This window comes from Lepus europaeus, chromosome 9, assembly GCF_033115175.1.
Source record: "Lepus europaeus isolate LE1 chromosome 9, mLepTim1.pri, whole genome shotgun sequence".
NCBI lineage: Eukaryota > Metazoa > Chordata > Mammalia > Lagomorpha > Leporidae > Lepus > Lepus europaeus.
In genome coordinates, this window is record NC_084835.1 from 55,469,458 (window position 1) to 55,484,788 (window position 15,331).

General features: G+C 42.6%; 1 protein-coding gene across 5 annotated transcripts in view; it reads right to left on the reverse strand.

The window, feature by feature from the left end:
- LDLRAD4 (low density lipoprotein receptor class A domain containing 4) overlaps window positions 1-15,331 on the reverse strand; it is a 418,309-nt gene that overhangs the window by 290,806 nt on the left and 112,172 nt on the right. The window contains exon 1 of one of the 5 annotated variants that reach the window (XM_062201309.1): window positions 14,615-14,732. The exons of the other annotated variants lie outside the window; for them this stretch is intronic. The gene's annotated coding sequence lies outside the window, so the exon portion shown is untranslated. Of the gene's footprint in view, window positions 1-14,614; window positions 14,733-15,331 lie in introns of those variants that run through there. 5 annotated transcript variants of the gene reach the window in all.

Consider the following 15,331-nt stretch of genomic DNA (forward strand, 5'->3'; position numbering starts at 1 on the left):
TCTTTGCATTGGGAAGCTCAACCACGACAAACCTGTGAAGCCAGACGTGGCGAGAGATGCAATTCCATTTCACCCTCTTACCTCCACAAAGAGCCTGACCACAAGACTCCTTGTGAGAACACTTATATTATATTATATTATATTATATTATATTATATCATATATCATATCATATATCATATCATATATCAGCAGGTGTCATTCTGAAAAGGAAAAACCAAGGACGAGCAGGAAGAAAAATAGTGGATGATTTGAAATACAAACTGCATTCAGGGAAGTAGAAAGCAAGCAAGTGACAAGAGAGAGCTCTGTCTGCCCACAGAAGGAGGGAAGCAAAGCAGGGAAGCAGAGAGATAAGGCAAGGAGGAAGGGAGGGAGGCAGGCTCCGCCTGGTAAGAAACTTTGTGAAGCTATTCTCCTTCCACGTAAAAATGGACTCAGAAATGTGTCCTTCTCCGCTGGCTGTTAAACAGAAGTAAAACGCCAACAAAACTATTCCATGGAATTTTCAAAGTCCACTTTCCATGGAACTGGGAGAGAGCTGTAATAGTAACAATTCAAAATACCTGTAAGAACTGGAGAAGCCGCCAAGACTGCACAGAGGGTGCAGGTGACGTGCGTGTGTGGAAGGTCAAGGGCACAGTGCAGCAGGCTGGAGCAAGTGGAAGCCCTCAAGGAGCTGCACAGTTGCAGAGGCTCAGAGAACTCCACGGAAGCAGCACAGCTGCAGGAACAGCTGTATCTCTGATGGATCAGAGACACAGGGAGGCTCCAGCAGCAACGCTCGGAGCTTCTCAGCACTACAACACCTCTCGGAAAAAGCTGGTTCTGGAAAACCCAGCTCACACAATGATGAGTTATAAAAGAAAAAAAGAAAAGCCACGAAAACCGCTTCTATGAAAAAACATGTGGTTCATAAGATGAGCACACAAAGAAACTCCCTAGAGTGCAACTGAGCAGATGACAATTATGACCAAATGTTTTGCCATAAACGTTTAAACCCTGAGGAGGCAGTCGTCTCTAAGGAAAGAGAGACAGAGAGACATAGCCACAAAGCACAGACAGAAGAACTCAAGGAAGAAGGGACAATATAGGCTGGAAGAAATCAGAAAAGAAATTTTAGAGGAGAGGCCAGCGCTGTGGCACAGCGCATTAATGCCCTGGCCTGAAGCACCAGCATCCCCTATGGGCGCCAGTTCTAGTCCAGCTGCTCCTCTTCCGATGCAGCTCTCTGCTATGGCCTGGGAAAGCAGCAGAAAATGGCCCAAGTCCTTGGGCCCCTGCACCCAGGTGGGAGACCTGGAGGAAGCTCCTGGCTCCTGGTTTTGAATCGGTGCAGCTCCCGCCATTGCGGCCAAGTGGAGAGTGAACCAATGGATGGAAGACCTCTCTCTCTTTCTCTCTCGTCTCTCTGCATCTCCTCTTTCTGTGTAACTCTGCCTTTCAAATAAATAAATAAATCTTAAAAAAAAAAACATTTAAAAAAAAGAAAGAAATTTTAGAGGAAAAAGAGTTAGAAATAAAGACGAAGTTGAAATGAGCCAGAAACAGAATAGACAGCACAGAAAACACAGGTGAGTGGAGGTATGGTTTAGAAAAGCCAAGAAAATGAAACTGAACTAAAGAAAGTGATAGAAATGACTGCAGAGAAAAAAAAAATCACAGATTCTGAAGAATAGCAGATGTACAGTTGGAATTCCCCAAAAATAAAAGCAATGAAATGAAACAAATATTTAGAGATACTGTTCAAGAAAAATGTCCAGGAGCCGGTGAACTAGGTTAATCTTCCACCTGCGGCACAGGCATGCCGATTCTAGTCCCAGCTGCCTTCTGATCCAGCTCTCTGCTATGGCCTGAGAAACCAGTAGAAGATGACTCAAGCCCCTAATCCCACATGGGAGACCCAGAGGAAGCTCCTGGCTCTTGGCTTCGGATCGGCTCAGCTCTGGCTGTTGTGGCCATTTGGAGAGAGAACCAGTGGATGGAGGACCTTTTTGTCTCTCCCTCTCATTGTAACTCTACCTCTCAAATAAATAAATAAAATCTTTTTTTTAAAAAAAAAGGAAAAAATGTCCAAAATGCCAACAGATTTAAATGTATATATTGAAAGAAAAGCTGAGGGCACCCTTATGACAAGGGAAATTGCCTCTGAATAGCCATACAGATAAATCCTAGCACGAGCGGACTTCCTGAATCTGGCATTAAAGACAACAGACAACTCCTCTGGATAGCTAGGCAAACAGCAGAAGAAATCAAGTCATCTGTAAGAGGGGAATACATAAATCTGGCCTCCTATTTCTTCACAGTAACATCCCATACCCTAACTCAGCACAGCATTTCTTTAAGATACTTAAAATATTTCAGCAAATAAAATACAAGCCAAAGACTGCTTACCCAGCCAGGCATTCTTTCAAGTAGAAAGACCAGCGACTAACAATCAAATATTTGGGCCTTCGGGGATGGCTGTCCCAATGAATTCCCACAATCAGGGAAACAAAAGCAAAACAAACTGGTGAATGCATTCATTTAGCTGTAGAACTAAGACGGAGAGCACATGCAAAAATTAAAGTGATAAACCAAATCTAGAAGGTGTGACACTGCAAAAATGACACAGCCAGCAAACACTGGCACAATAGGGAAGGGATAGGGTAATGCTGTTTCTCCCCCATGGCTGGAAATCTAAAAAGATATCCTTCAAGTGTGAAGAGACGAGCAGTATATACATACATGGCTGACAGTGCAAAGATAAATCCTAACAAGAGCCTATAAGGAGACTAAAACCAAGTAGGGGAGGGTAGACTGGGAATGGGGAGAAAGACAACAGGTGCCGAGCATCTTGACTCTGGGCAGGAGCCTGCCTCCACCAAGCCAGGGAGTAAAGGGAATTCATAAAGGTGTGGTCAACCAGGTTCCTATAGAAAAAACATAAACATTTGCAAGTATCAAAAATAAAACATAAATTTAATATAGCCTTCCAGACAAAACACTAGAACATAAATAAGCCAAATAATGAAGAAGACTTAAAGAAAACTATATCCCCCAAGAAAAAGACAGAATTTATACCAAACTGTCATATTAGTCATATAAATGAGATAAATTCACAAATCAAAAAATTTTCAGAGGAAACCATGAATCTAAACTTCAATTCACTCTCAGGACCCTAGGATTAGTGGGGAACTTCTTCAACTTGATTTTTAAAAAAATCTACCAAAGACCTACAGCTAAAACGATACTCGATGGTGAGAAAGTAGTCTCTCCTGGTGAGAACAAGGCAAGGATGCCCTTCTTACCACTACTTTATCTTCATATTGTACGTCCCAGCTAATGCAATAAGAAAAGAAAAGGAAATAAAAGTATGCTGACTGGGAAGGAAACAGAACTGTGTTCACAGATACAAGACTGTCTTCAGAAAACCCCGAAGAAGGGGCTGGCATTGTGGTGCAGTGGATTAAGCCACTGCTTGCGACACCGGCATCCCACACTGGAGCATAGTTCCAATCCTGCCTTCTCCGCTTCTGATCCAGCTCCCTGCTAATGCACCTGAGAAAGCAGCAGAAGATAGCCCAGGTGCTTGGGCCCTTGCCACCCACATGGGAGACCCAGATGGAGTTCTAGGCTCTTGGCTTCAGCCTGGCCCTGCCCCGGCTACTGTAGCCATTTGGAGAGTGAACCTTCAGATGGAAGAACTCTCTCTCCCTCTCTCTCTGTCAATCTGCCTACCAGCAAATAAACACATATTTTTAAAAATTAACTATTGCCAGGTGTTGAATGGAGAGAGGAATGGATGAGTGGAACAGAAAGGAATTTTAGGGCCATGAACTAACTTATCTATGATGCTTCAAGGGTGGATGCCTGCCATCTCACGTTTGCTGAAGACCACAGAACGCCCATCAGAAAGAGCGAAACCCAAAGTAAACTACGTGCTTTGGGTGATGTTTCTGGATAAGCTAACAGAATGTAAAACAAATGTCGACTGGCGCACTGAGAACCGGGAAAGCAGTGGTATGTGAGGGCAGGGACGTACATGGAAAAGCCTGCAGCTTCTGCTTAATTTTCCTGTGAATTTCAAATTGCTCCAAAAAAAATTAATAAAGTTAATTTTTTTTTACAATTTCAACAAACTACAATTAAAATTTTTAAACTCTGGATGGACTTAAAAGTTTCTAGTAAAAATTGAATTTTCCAAAACAGAAAGAACTAATTCTCACAGATAAAATAATGAATATTATCAAAGAATTAATGCCTTCCAGGAGTGCCGAGTGAGTTTTGCTGCAGTGGTCAACTACTAGCGATTATGCTAAGGTCATTTCTACTTCTGCAGAAGAAAGAAAAGAGAAACTTCTAATTTTGTGTATGAAACAAATGTAACACTGACAGAGCCTGACAGAGCCAAGAAAAGGTATGCTTTTTTTTTAAAAGATTTATTTTATTTATTTGAAAGACAGAAGTTACAGAGAGAGGCAGAAACAGAGAGATACCGGCCCCAAAAGATACACTGTTAATTTTTACATTCAACACAAAAATCATAAAGCATCGCAAGCAAAATCCAAAGTTAACTAAGTGTATAAAATGATCAAGAGAACTTTATTTAGGAAATGCAAACAGTTCAGTATCAGAAGCACAGTACTATAATTAATTATATAAACCATGCTTAATTAAGAAACACTAAATGAGGGCCGGCACCGTGGCTCACTTGGTTAATCCTCTGCCTGCAGCGCCAGCATCCCATATGGGCACCAATTCTAGTCCCGTTTGCTCCTCTTCCGGTCCAGCTCTCTGCTGTGGCCCGGGAGGGCAGTGGAGGATGGCCCAGGTGCTTGGGTGCCTGCACCCGCATGGGAGACTAGGAGGAAGCACCTAGCTCCTGGCTTTGGATTGGCATAGCTCTGGCCATGGCGGCCATTTGGGGAGTGAACCAGCAGAAGGAAGACCTTTCTCTCTGTCTGTCTCTCTCTCTCTCTCTCACTGTCTAACTACCTGTCAAATAAATAAAATTTTTTTAAAAAATTAAAAAGAAACACCAAATGAAACACTAACAAGACGTGTAGCCCCATCACACTGTGCTGGAGAAATCAGATGATTTGATCAGGTAACGGTTCAAGGAAGAAATTGGAGATCCATCCATATATATATATATATATATGCAATAGGTAAAATGATGGCTATTTGCAAATAATGCAATTGCATGCTACAAATACTGAGGTCCTAGTTACAGTAGCAATAAAAAAGATTAAGCTTCCAGGAATAAACACCAGCAAGATTTGCAAAATTTTCCTCAAAAAACTTTAAAACACAAATGGTGAACACAAAAGACAATCTTAACAAGTGGAAAGATAAACCATGATCTAAGACAGGAAGACTCAACACTATACATGAAATGGATTCATGTATCATGATTCCAATAAAAATACACTTTTAAAGCTAGACAACCTTGGGCGGCCATTGCAGCATAGTAGGTAAAGTCACTGTCTACGATGGTGGCAACGGTGGCATTCCACATGGGTGCCAATCCTTATCCCAGCTGCTTCAATTCTGATCCAGCTCCCTGCTAATGGCTGGGAAAAGTAGCAGAAATGGCCCAAGTGCTTGGCCCTCTGCATCTGCATGGGAGATCTGGAAGAAGCTCCTGGCTCCTGGCTTCAGATCAGCCCAGTTCCGGACTTTGCACCCATTTGGGGAGTAAAGGAGCAGATGGAAGATCCCTTCTCTCTCTGCCTCTTCCTCTCTGTAGCTCTGCCTTTTAAATAAATAAATAAATATTTAAAAGGAGAAAACCCAGACAAGCTTTATTCTAAAACAAAAATGGAAAGAGTAACCAAAAAAAAGTATAACCAAGGAAATTAAAGGTAAGTGGAAAGACATATCAGATATTGATACATGTATAAAAGCTTACTAATTGTACACTAATTAAAAATAATGATTAAAAAAATCAACCCGCAAATTAGACTAAAGAATCCAAAACAAAATCCAAATGCAAATGGGGAATTGAATGTATGATAAAGGCGACTTTTCCAATCAATGAGCAAAGGATTATGCAGGGCCGGGGTCCTGGAGCAGCGAGTTAAGTTGCTGCTTGTGACGCTGGTGATCCGCATGGGTGCCGGTTCAAGTCCTGGCTGCTCTGCTTCTGATCCAGCTCCCTGCTAATGCTCCTGGGGAAACAGTGGAGGATGGCCCAAATATATGGACCCCTGCCACCCATCTGGGAGACCCAGATGGAGTTCCTGGCTCTAGGCTTCAGCCTGGCACAGCCCCAGCCAAGGTGGCCATTTGCGGAGTGAACCATCAGATGGAAGATAGTGTAACAAGAAAAAATACCACAGTGAAGACACCAAATATCTCCAACATGCCATACAACAAACGCAAAAACCGAGGTAACAAGAACAAGGAAGACACTATGACGCCCCCAAATGAAAAAGACACCCCAAATCAAGATTATGAAGATGATGAGATAGAAGAAATGCAAGAAGCAGATCTCAAAAAATTGATAAGAACATTAAGAAGTTCTCAAAAACAAATTCTTGAACTACAGAAATCCTTAATGGACAAGATAGAAAATCTCTCTCGTGAAAATGAAATATTAAGGAGGAATCAAAATGAAATGAAACAACTAGTAGAACAAGAAACTGTGATAGTGACGAGAAATCATAATGAAATGAAAAATTCAATAGATCAAATGACAAACACATTAGAGAGCTTTAAAAACAGAATGGGCGAAGCAGAAGAGAGAATATCAGACTTAGAAGACAGAGAACAGGAAAGGAAACAGGCAAACCAAAGAAAAGAAAAAGAAATTAGAAATCTAAAAAATATTGTCGGGAATCTACAGGATACTATTAAAAAAACCAACATTCGGGTTCTAGGAGTTCCTGAAGGCATGGAGAGGGAGAAAGGATTAGAAGGCATTTTCAGTGAGATACTAGCAGAAAATATCCCAGGTTTGGAGAAGGACAGACGCATCTTAGTACAGGAAGCTTATAGAACCCCTAATAAACATGACCAAAAGAGATCCTCACCACGACACGTTGTAATCAAACTCACCACAGTGAAACATAAAGAAAATTTTCTAAAAGGTGCAAGAGAGAAATGTCAGATTACTCTCAGAGGATCTCCAATTAGACTCACAGCAGACTTCTCATCAGAAACCCTACAAGCTAGAAGGGAATGGCGAGACATAGCCCAGGTACTAAGAGAGAAAAACTGCCAGCCCAGAATATTATATCCTGCAAAGCTCTCATTTGTGAATGAAGGTGAAATTAAGACTTTTCATAGCAAACAGAAACTGAAAGATTTTGTTGCCACTCATCCTGCCCTGCAAAAGATGCTTAAAGATGTGTTCCACACAGAAACACAGAAACATGGTCACCAATATGAAAGAAGGTAAAGGAAGGAAACCTCACAGCAAAAGATCACAGGAAGCTCAATTTCTCTTTGACATAGAATTAAACTCTGATGCTCTGTTAAAGCAACGTGTTAAAGTAATCTATTAGGTTCTCTTGATGTCTGTTAAATTCTAATTGTTCAAAAACAGCTGAATTTTTATTAAGAGCTATGGGTTATTTAAATATGTGCTTATTTTCAAAGATTTGAATAATCACCTTGTAACAATGATCAAATTTGGTCTATGTTATGTCATGATTTTAAGGAATCTTATTTCAACCAGATATTTTGGATTTTGAGCCTTCTTGGCATTCTTGACAGGCATTCAAAAAATCAAAGTTTCAAACAATCTGGTCTCTAAAATTTCCAGTAAATCCTGGACTTTGGTTTGTCCAGTTTTGGCCAAACTGAAAAAATCGAAGGACCTATGTCTCTCATCTTATAGAGACACCAACTAATCAGGCTATTTGGATTATATTAGAAGGACTGTCAAGATGTGATGTGGTACCAAACTTTAAGTTTCTATAATGGAAAATGCTATTAATACAAATGTTTGAGAATTAAAAAGTCTAATGATCTTGTGTTACTAGACATGATAGTTATCTTAATGAGAAAGCCCCAGAGGCCTAAAGGGTTAAATACTTGTAAAATCCTACAGGTGCTTTCAAAAATACTGTGAAGTAAGCAAGTGCCTCTTGTTGGTTGATGAGTTTATAATTTTAAACATGGTGACTTAAAGTCTTTTGTCATCCATAGTTATATATGATTTGCTGCTCATAAAACTAAAGTGTTGTTGGTTCTGTGTTTAGCTGACCTCCTATAGGTTCCTATGGACTTTTTCCAGCCACTTCTATTGTATTCAGTACTTTGGGATGGCTCTGTAAACAAATGAAGCCAATAATGTATTAACAGTACCAACTGAGAGAAAGTATGGTTAACTGAGGTTACTAAAAACAAAAAGCAATTCAAATCAATTGGCAATCTACAAAAAGAGTTAAAGACTTTAAAAGCTATTATTAAAATTGCTATATTGGTCTATTATGCTATGTTATATGTGTGTACATATTGTATGTCCACATGAGAAAATTTTATTAAGAGTTTTATTTTAAATGGCTTATAGATAAGATTGTCCATAAATTTAAGCTGCTAAAATCAATCAAAGATACATTTTAATTCGTGTGACCTGAATCTGTGTATTATATGTTTTAAACTTGTTGGTAGAAAGAAACTAAAAACATTTTATATGGTTGTGCTTAAGTTTACTGGTTAAACAAATTACACCATGTTAGATACTTAAGAGGTATTTTCAAATACATGATTCTTAAAATTTATAGAAGGCATTGGACCTTCTGGTAAATGTTTTCTTAAGTGGTTATCTAATGGTTGAAACTGTTTGCTAAGTATTCATGTAATATTGCTATTGTCAGCAAGCGATCTAGGACTTGCTCCCTCATTTCTCTATTCTAAGCCCAACTTATTCTTTCATTTCTCTATTCTCTTCAAGGTAGGAAACTAATTCTATTATGAAGGAATCTGTAGGATGCACAATTTAATCTTTAGACCTTATAAAAGAGATGGCTAACATTTTTCTGTAATAGCATAGCCAAAATAAGAACTTAAATAATAATCTCATAGCTAGATTCACTTCGCCATCAGCAAAGTATACAGTAAGTAGAAAAAACCTCCCTTTCAGACCAAAGGGAAAGAAAGTTTTAAAGTGAGAATATAATTTTCCTCATGGGCATTGTCTACCTTAGAAAAACTACTACAGAACATGCCTGTGACTCTAGACTTGTAGTTCAGGCTGCAGAAGATTAGAGATGGGACTTGGGCACTCCCTTGACTTGCATCCTCTGGTCTGCTTTAACACAAACCAGGAGGAAAAGAAAGCTAGGCATCAGAAGCAATGGGTGGCAGGCCTATTAATGGCTGATCTGTACAGTGATCTGCCCTCAAGGAGACCCAACAGGCCAGTCCACTGCAGTGGCTTTCAATGTGGTAAGCCTGGGCTTCAGCTTGTGAAGAGCCCCGGCAGCTCTGCCAAGAGTTGGATCAGTGGAAATGGATCTGCCCTGGAGTCAAAGGATGCCCAGGTCAGAGCCACAGATCTTATTGGCTCTAAGCTGAAAAGCCCTTCACTCAGCCCAACTTCCAAAGTGACCACTGCAGCTGAGGGGATGGTCAAGTAGGGTCAGCAACATTGCAGGCAGAACTGTAAATTTCTTGTTAGAGATGCCACCTGCCTTTACCTGGCCAGCTCTCCTCCCAGGCCAGCCAAGTAATGAAAGTCAACAGAGTGCCTTCCTCTAGGAGCTTCACACCTCCCTTAGGATATACCCCATGTGAAGAGATAGATAGGTCTGGGCCTCTTAACTTACAAGGCCTAAAGCCCAACAGATTATTATCAAGCCCCTTCTAGCAGGTTCTATTTGCCTCTCAATCAGAAAACTTAATTGTAGCTTAGACAGCACCTTTCTTAGCTCCTCTAATAATGACTCTGTCCTTTGTTCTAAACCCTGTCTAGCGCACTTGGGCCTCATTCCTTCTTAATCATAACCTCTATTCTACCTCCAATGGCTCTACTCCCAACCTGTGTGTACTGATGGTCCTCTTCCCCACTTAACGCTGTATAATTGTTCAAACCTGGTAAATGCCACTCTTAGGATCATTGCTTACTATCCTCACCCTGTCTTTTATGACCTTGTCTAAATATGATCAGAGTCGGCAAACTTGGAAGGCTTCCATAGCCTTGGCAACTCATGACGACAGCCTAGGGTGGTTACTGGTGCCATAAACTAGAGTGTCAATTTGTTGGGTCAACAACAGGAGCCACTGTGCGCTTGCTCCTGATGTGGGATCTCTGTCCTTAATGTGCTGTACATTGTGATTTAATGCTATAACTAGTACTCAAACAGTATGTTTCACTTTGTGTTTCTATGTGGGTGCAAACTGTTGGAATCTTTATACTAAATGGATCTTCTGTATATAAAGAGAATTGAAAATGAATCTTGATGTGAATGGAAGAGGAGAGGGAGCGGGAGAGGGGAGGGTTGCGGGTGGGAGGGAAGTTATGGGAGGGGGAAGCCATTGTAATCCATAAGCTGTACATTGGAAATTTATATTCATTAAATCAAAGTTAAAAAAAATTGAAGGTAAAACCGAAGACAATATATAAATTATTGTGAAGATCACAAGAGATAGGCCAGAGCCCAATACAATGTAGATGGTCAATATATCATCAAGCCCTCCCCTCCCCCTCCTACAAAGCACAGTAGTGACAGTCCATGGACTGGCACACCCATCTCACAGGAACCCAGTGAGGCCCATCAGCAGGAGGACCCCCTGCCCCTCTAAGCCCCCGCTCCTTGGGCCTCCTGGCCCTTTCTTTCAGAGATTTGGTTTCCATCATCTCCAGTTTCTCATAATTCAATTGCCACTAATTTCCCCTTTACAAAATGAGCTCAGGACCCTCTGTCTTTATTAAGAAACCTTGCTTCAAACTGCTAGGACATCCAGTACCACTTGCACTTAACACCAAAATCTTTTTCTCTTTTTTTAAGATTTCTTAATTTATTTGAAAGAGTTAGAGAAAGAGGGAGAGAGAGAGAGAGAGAGAGAGAGAGAGGTCTTCCATCTGCTGGTTCACTCCCCAGATGGCTCCAACAACTGGGACTGGGCCAAAGCCAGAAGCCAGGAGCTTCTTTCAGGTCTCCTACGAGGGTGCAGGGGCCCAAGCACTTGGGCCATCTTCCACTGCTTTCCCAGGCCATAGCAGAGAGCTGGATCAGTAGTAGAGCAGGGACCGGTGCTGTGGTGCAGTAGGTTAATCCTCCATCTGCAGCGCTGGCATCCCATATGGGCTCTGGTTCTAGTCCCAGCTGCTCCTCCCCCAATGCAGCTGTCTGCCATGGCCTGGGAAAGCAGTAGAAGATGGCCCAAGTCCTTGGGCCCCTGCACCCGTGTGGCAGACCTGGAGAAGCTCCTGGCTCCTGGATTCAGATGGGCACAGCTTCAGTCCTGGCAGCCATTTGGGGAGTGAACCAGCAGACAGACGACCTTTCTCTCTGTCTCTCCCTCTCACTGTCTGTAACTCTACCTCTCAAATAAATAAATAAAATCTTAAAAAAGAAGAAGAAGAAGAAGCAGAGCAGCCAGGTCTGGAATCTGTGCCTGTATAGGATGCTGGACCCTCAAATCTTTAATTAAAAACAAACAAACAAACAAACAAAAACACATGCACCACATGAATAGCTCTATTTCCTCGCCACCCAGTTTTGATATGAAGACCTGCCTGACATTTTGTGCTCTTCAAGGACTCCGTCTTGCTATGTTGATGGTGTTTTCTCAGTCAGTCCTTATCCAGTTTTAACCTTGCAGCACAGTGAGGCTGCTGCCTGTGCACTGCTTGAAGTTCCTTCCTTAGTTTCACAGCACTATAGCCTTCAATGCCACAGACACTTAGAATCAGGTAAGGGCCAGCTGCCGTGCTGGAGGAAATAACCTCACCCAGCTGTGGTGAGGATTCATGAATGAATACTTACAAAATGATTAGACACTGTCACTGTCATCGGCATTTGCTCAGACGACAACTGGATGATCAGTCAGATGTCTAGAAAGACAGAGCTCTGCACTGGACAACAGAAAAGCAACAGACCTGGCACAAGAGACTGGCTTCTGGGACCGGCATTGTGGTATAGAGGATGAAGCCACCATCTGCAGTGCCAGCAGCCCATGTGTGTGCCAGTTTGTGTCCCAGCTGCTCCACTTCCCAACCAGCTCCCTTCTGATGGCCTGGGAAGGACAGTGGAGGATGGCCCAAGTCCTTGGGCCCCTGCCACCCATGTGGGACACCTGGAAGAGGCTCCTGGCTTCTGGCTTCAGCCTGGCCCAGCACTGGCCATCATGGCCATCTGTGGAACGAACCAAGCAGATGAAAAGATCTTTCTGTCTCTCCCTCTCTTCTCTGTAACTCTTTCCTCTTTTTTTTTTTTTAATTTTTTAATTTGACAGAGTTAAAGCAGTTTCAAGAAGAGTAACTAGTAAGTCCAGGGTTGCTGAAGTCAACGTGAATGAGGCCACGCAGCGAGCGCTTCAATCTCTCTTTTAACAAGGTGGTCCACAGGATGAGGGGAGCAGTTGGTGCCTGCTGGTTTGCGACCTGCGACTCCACTGGTCTGGGTTAGGCCGGGCTGAGTTTTGAGTAAAGCCTTCTCACAGGCCTACTGCATGCTCCAGATCTTTCCATCTCTGGAGGTCTTGCTCTCAGTCTCAAAACTCTAGCACCAATCTCCCACGGAGATCCACCCCATGACTGGGAGTCTCACTTCACAGGTCGGGAGATGCATCTGGCTATGCTCCGCTACCACCTGAGGGTGCCACTCCCACCATCACCTCAAAATCAGCAGGCTCACACCAAAAGCCAGGGGCTTCTCTGTCTCCTCCATTTCTGCCCTTGCATTCTTTACACAGAGTAGATACTCCATAAATTAAATTATTCCAGAACCTTGTCAAAGAAATATACACTGGAACCCAATATGGTTAACAGAGATTAATTACATATAATTCATCTTCAAGACATGGTATACTAACTTGGATGATTTCTTTAAAGATTGTCTCCTTCCCCGAACTTGACTCTTTTTCTTCTATATGATGGAAACCTCAGTAAGGAATGATATCACTAGGAGAAGGTTAATAAATAATTCTCAAATACTCACTGGAAATTCTTAGATCCTATCTATAGTAAATATCATTCCCAAGACTGAAGACTTTGTTTGCTGTGGAATTTTATCAGATTTTTTATTTTATAAGATATTACATTAAAATATTGTTGACCTTAACTACTGGAGGATTTGTGGGTTTTGTTTTTGCATTTTTGATTATTTCTTAAATGTGGCACCTCACTCTAGTCCTGGTTCTGCCAGGGGAGGGCCTGATTCTGGAACAAAAGAAGAGAAAAAAGCTTTAACACATTTACTTTCCATTTCCTGCTTGGGACACAAAAAAATGATGCAGCCATACAATCTTTGCATTAAATCATTATTCCGTTTAAAGCTGCCATTCCTCTCCTGATTGTCAGTCCTTCACCATTTTTATGGCGCAAGATCTCACTTCTAGGAGGTTCTCATAAGAAAGACACTCCACTGGCGAAGGCAAACACACAAAGAATATGTATCAGAGACGTTAAAATGTATAAAGATATATCTTTTAAAAGACCATTTAATAAAAAGAACAAAGGCAAAGCTTTTCCCAAGCAGTTTGAAGGAAAGGAGCTTTCTTCCTCTTGCCAACCGATTCCCCAACAACCAGGCTTCGGGAAAGTGGCAATTCAAAGAGGTGATGCTACTGACTTCACAATGAAGAAGCAGCACGGGGAGTGGAAGCCTTGACAGGATGCAAATTTACATCACCCACAAACTGATCTGGACATCTAAAGCTGCGTGCAAAAGGAAGTAAGCGCCATGTTTAAAGCCAGGTTTGAAATACCATTGCTTATGTAAAAGAAAGATTAAAAAGGAAAACACACCTGCATTTTTCAGAGAGAAGGAAAACTGTCAGATTACATGAAGTGTGGAGACTGCAACACAGAATCTGACTGTACCGCTTGGTTTTCCTCTTAAAGTTTTCTATACTGTAAGTCAATGCTTCCCACGTTTCACTAAAAGTACTTTTTTTTAATATATATAAAAACCCTTCTAGATATAACCACAGGCACTTTCAACTGCTGTCTTTGCAAATAAGGATTTTAAGTTTCTGTGTTTATTCTTATATATTATCTTTGGAAGAAGAGGCACCATTGTAATTATCCAAATACAACAGCTGTAAAATCGCCTGGAAAACACAAAGAAACTATTTCAGAGCAGTCAACAAGCACTTAAAAATTGAGGGAGCTTAATAGAGTGCAAAAGAGAAAAACTGAATTGCCGCTAACGGCCAAATGAATGATGATTTTCCAGCATCACACTTTTCCAGGCCTGCAGACACGATCTGAACTGTCTGCTGCTACAGCTGACGTCACAGGGCTACCTTTCAGAAGGAAGCCATCACACGAGCAGACTTCTGAGATGAGAAGCAGCTCCTGGGGGGCAGACCCAGAGGTGTGGGAACAGAACATGAACCTGACCTTCAGGGAAGAGTCTGTCTGCAGGGTCAGGTGAGACTGGGGAGCAGACCCTCTCTGAACCCCCGAGGACCCTGTAGATAGAAATGAACACCCTCGGTCGGCGCCACGGCTCACTTGGCTAATCCTCCGCCTGCGGCGCCGGCACCCCAGGTTCTAGTCCCGGTTGGGGCGCTGGATTCTGTCCCAGTAGCTCCTCTTCCAGTCCAGCTCTCTGCTGTGGCCCGGGAGGGCAGTGGAGGATGGCCCAAGTCCTTGGGCCCTGCACCCGCATGGAAGACCAGGAGGAAGCACCTGGCTCCTGGCTTCAGATTGGCGCAGTGTGCCGGCCGTAACAGCCATTTGCGGGGTGAACCAACGGAAGGAAGACCTTTCTCTCTGTCTCTCTCTCTCTCTCACTGTCCACTCTGCCTGTCAAAAAAAAAGAAAGAAAGAAATGAACACACTCCACATGCTGACTTCATACACACGCAGGGAGAGAGGAGGACCAGAGGGGGCTATGAAAAAGAAGCTGCCGAATCAAGTGTATCGCAAGCCCTGCTCCGCTACACTCGTCCTGGCTCCCTAGAACAGTTCATTTCCTCACTGCTTCCTACTGACTCTTCCCCACTGATGCATCGAAATCAGGTCAGCTGCAGACACATGCAGGCCTGCACGGCCAGCAACTGAGAGGGCCACGTGCAGGAAACCCCACGGGGGAACCCTCAACATCCTGTTAGGCGTGGAATCTCCGAGCTGAACTTGAACACAGTCTACCCGACCCTGGGGGCGACGCCAAAGCACTCTGAGGTAGAGACACATCCTCCGCCAGCTCAGTATCACCTTGCTTCCCAC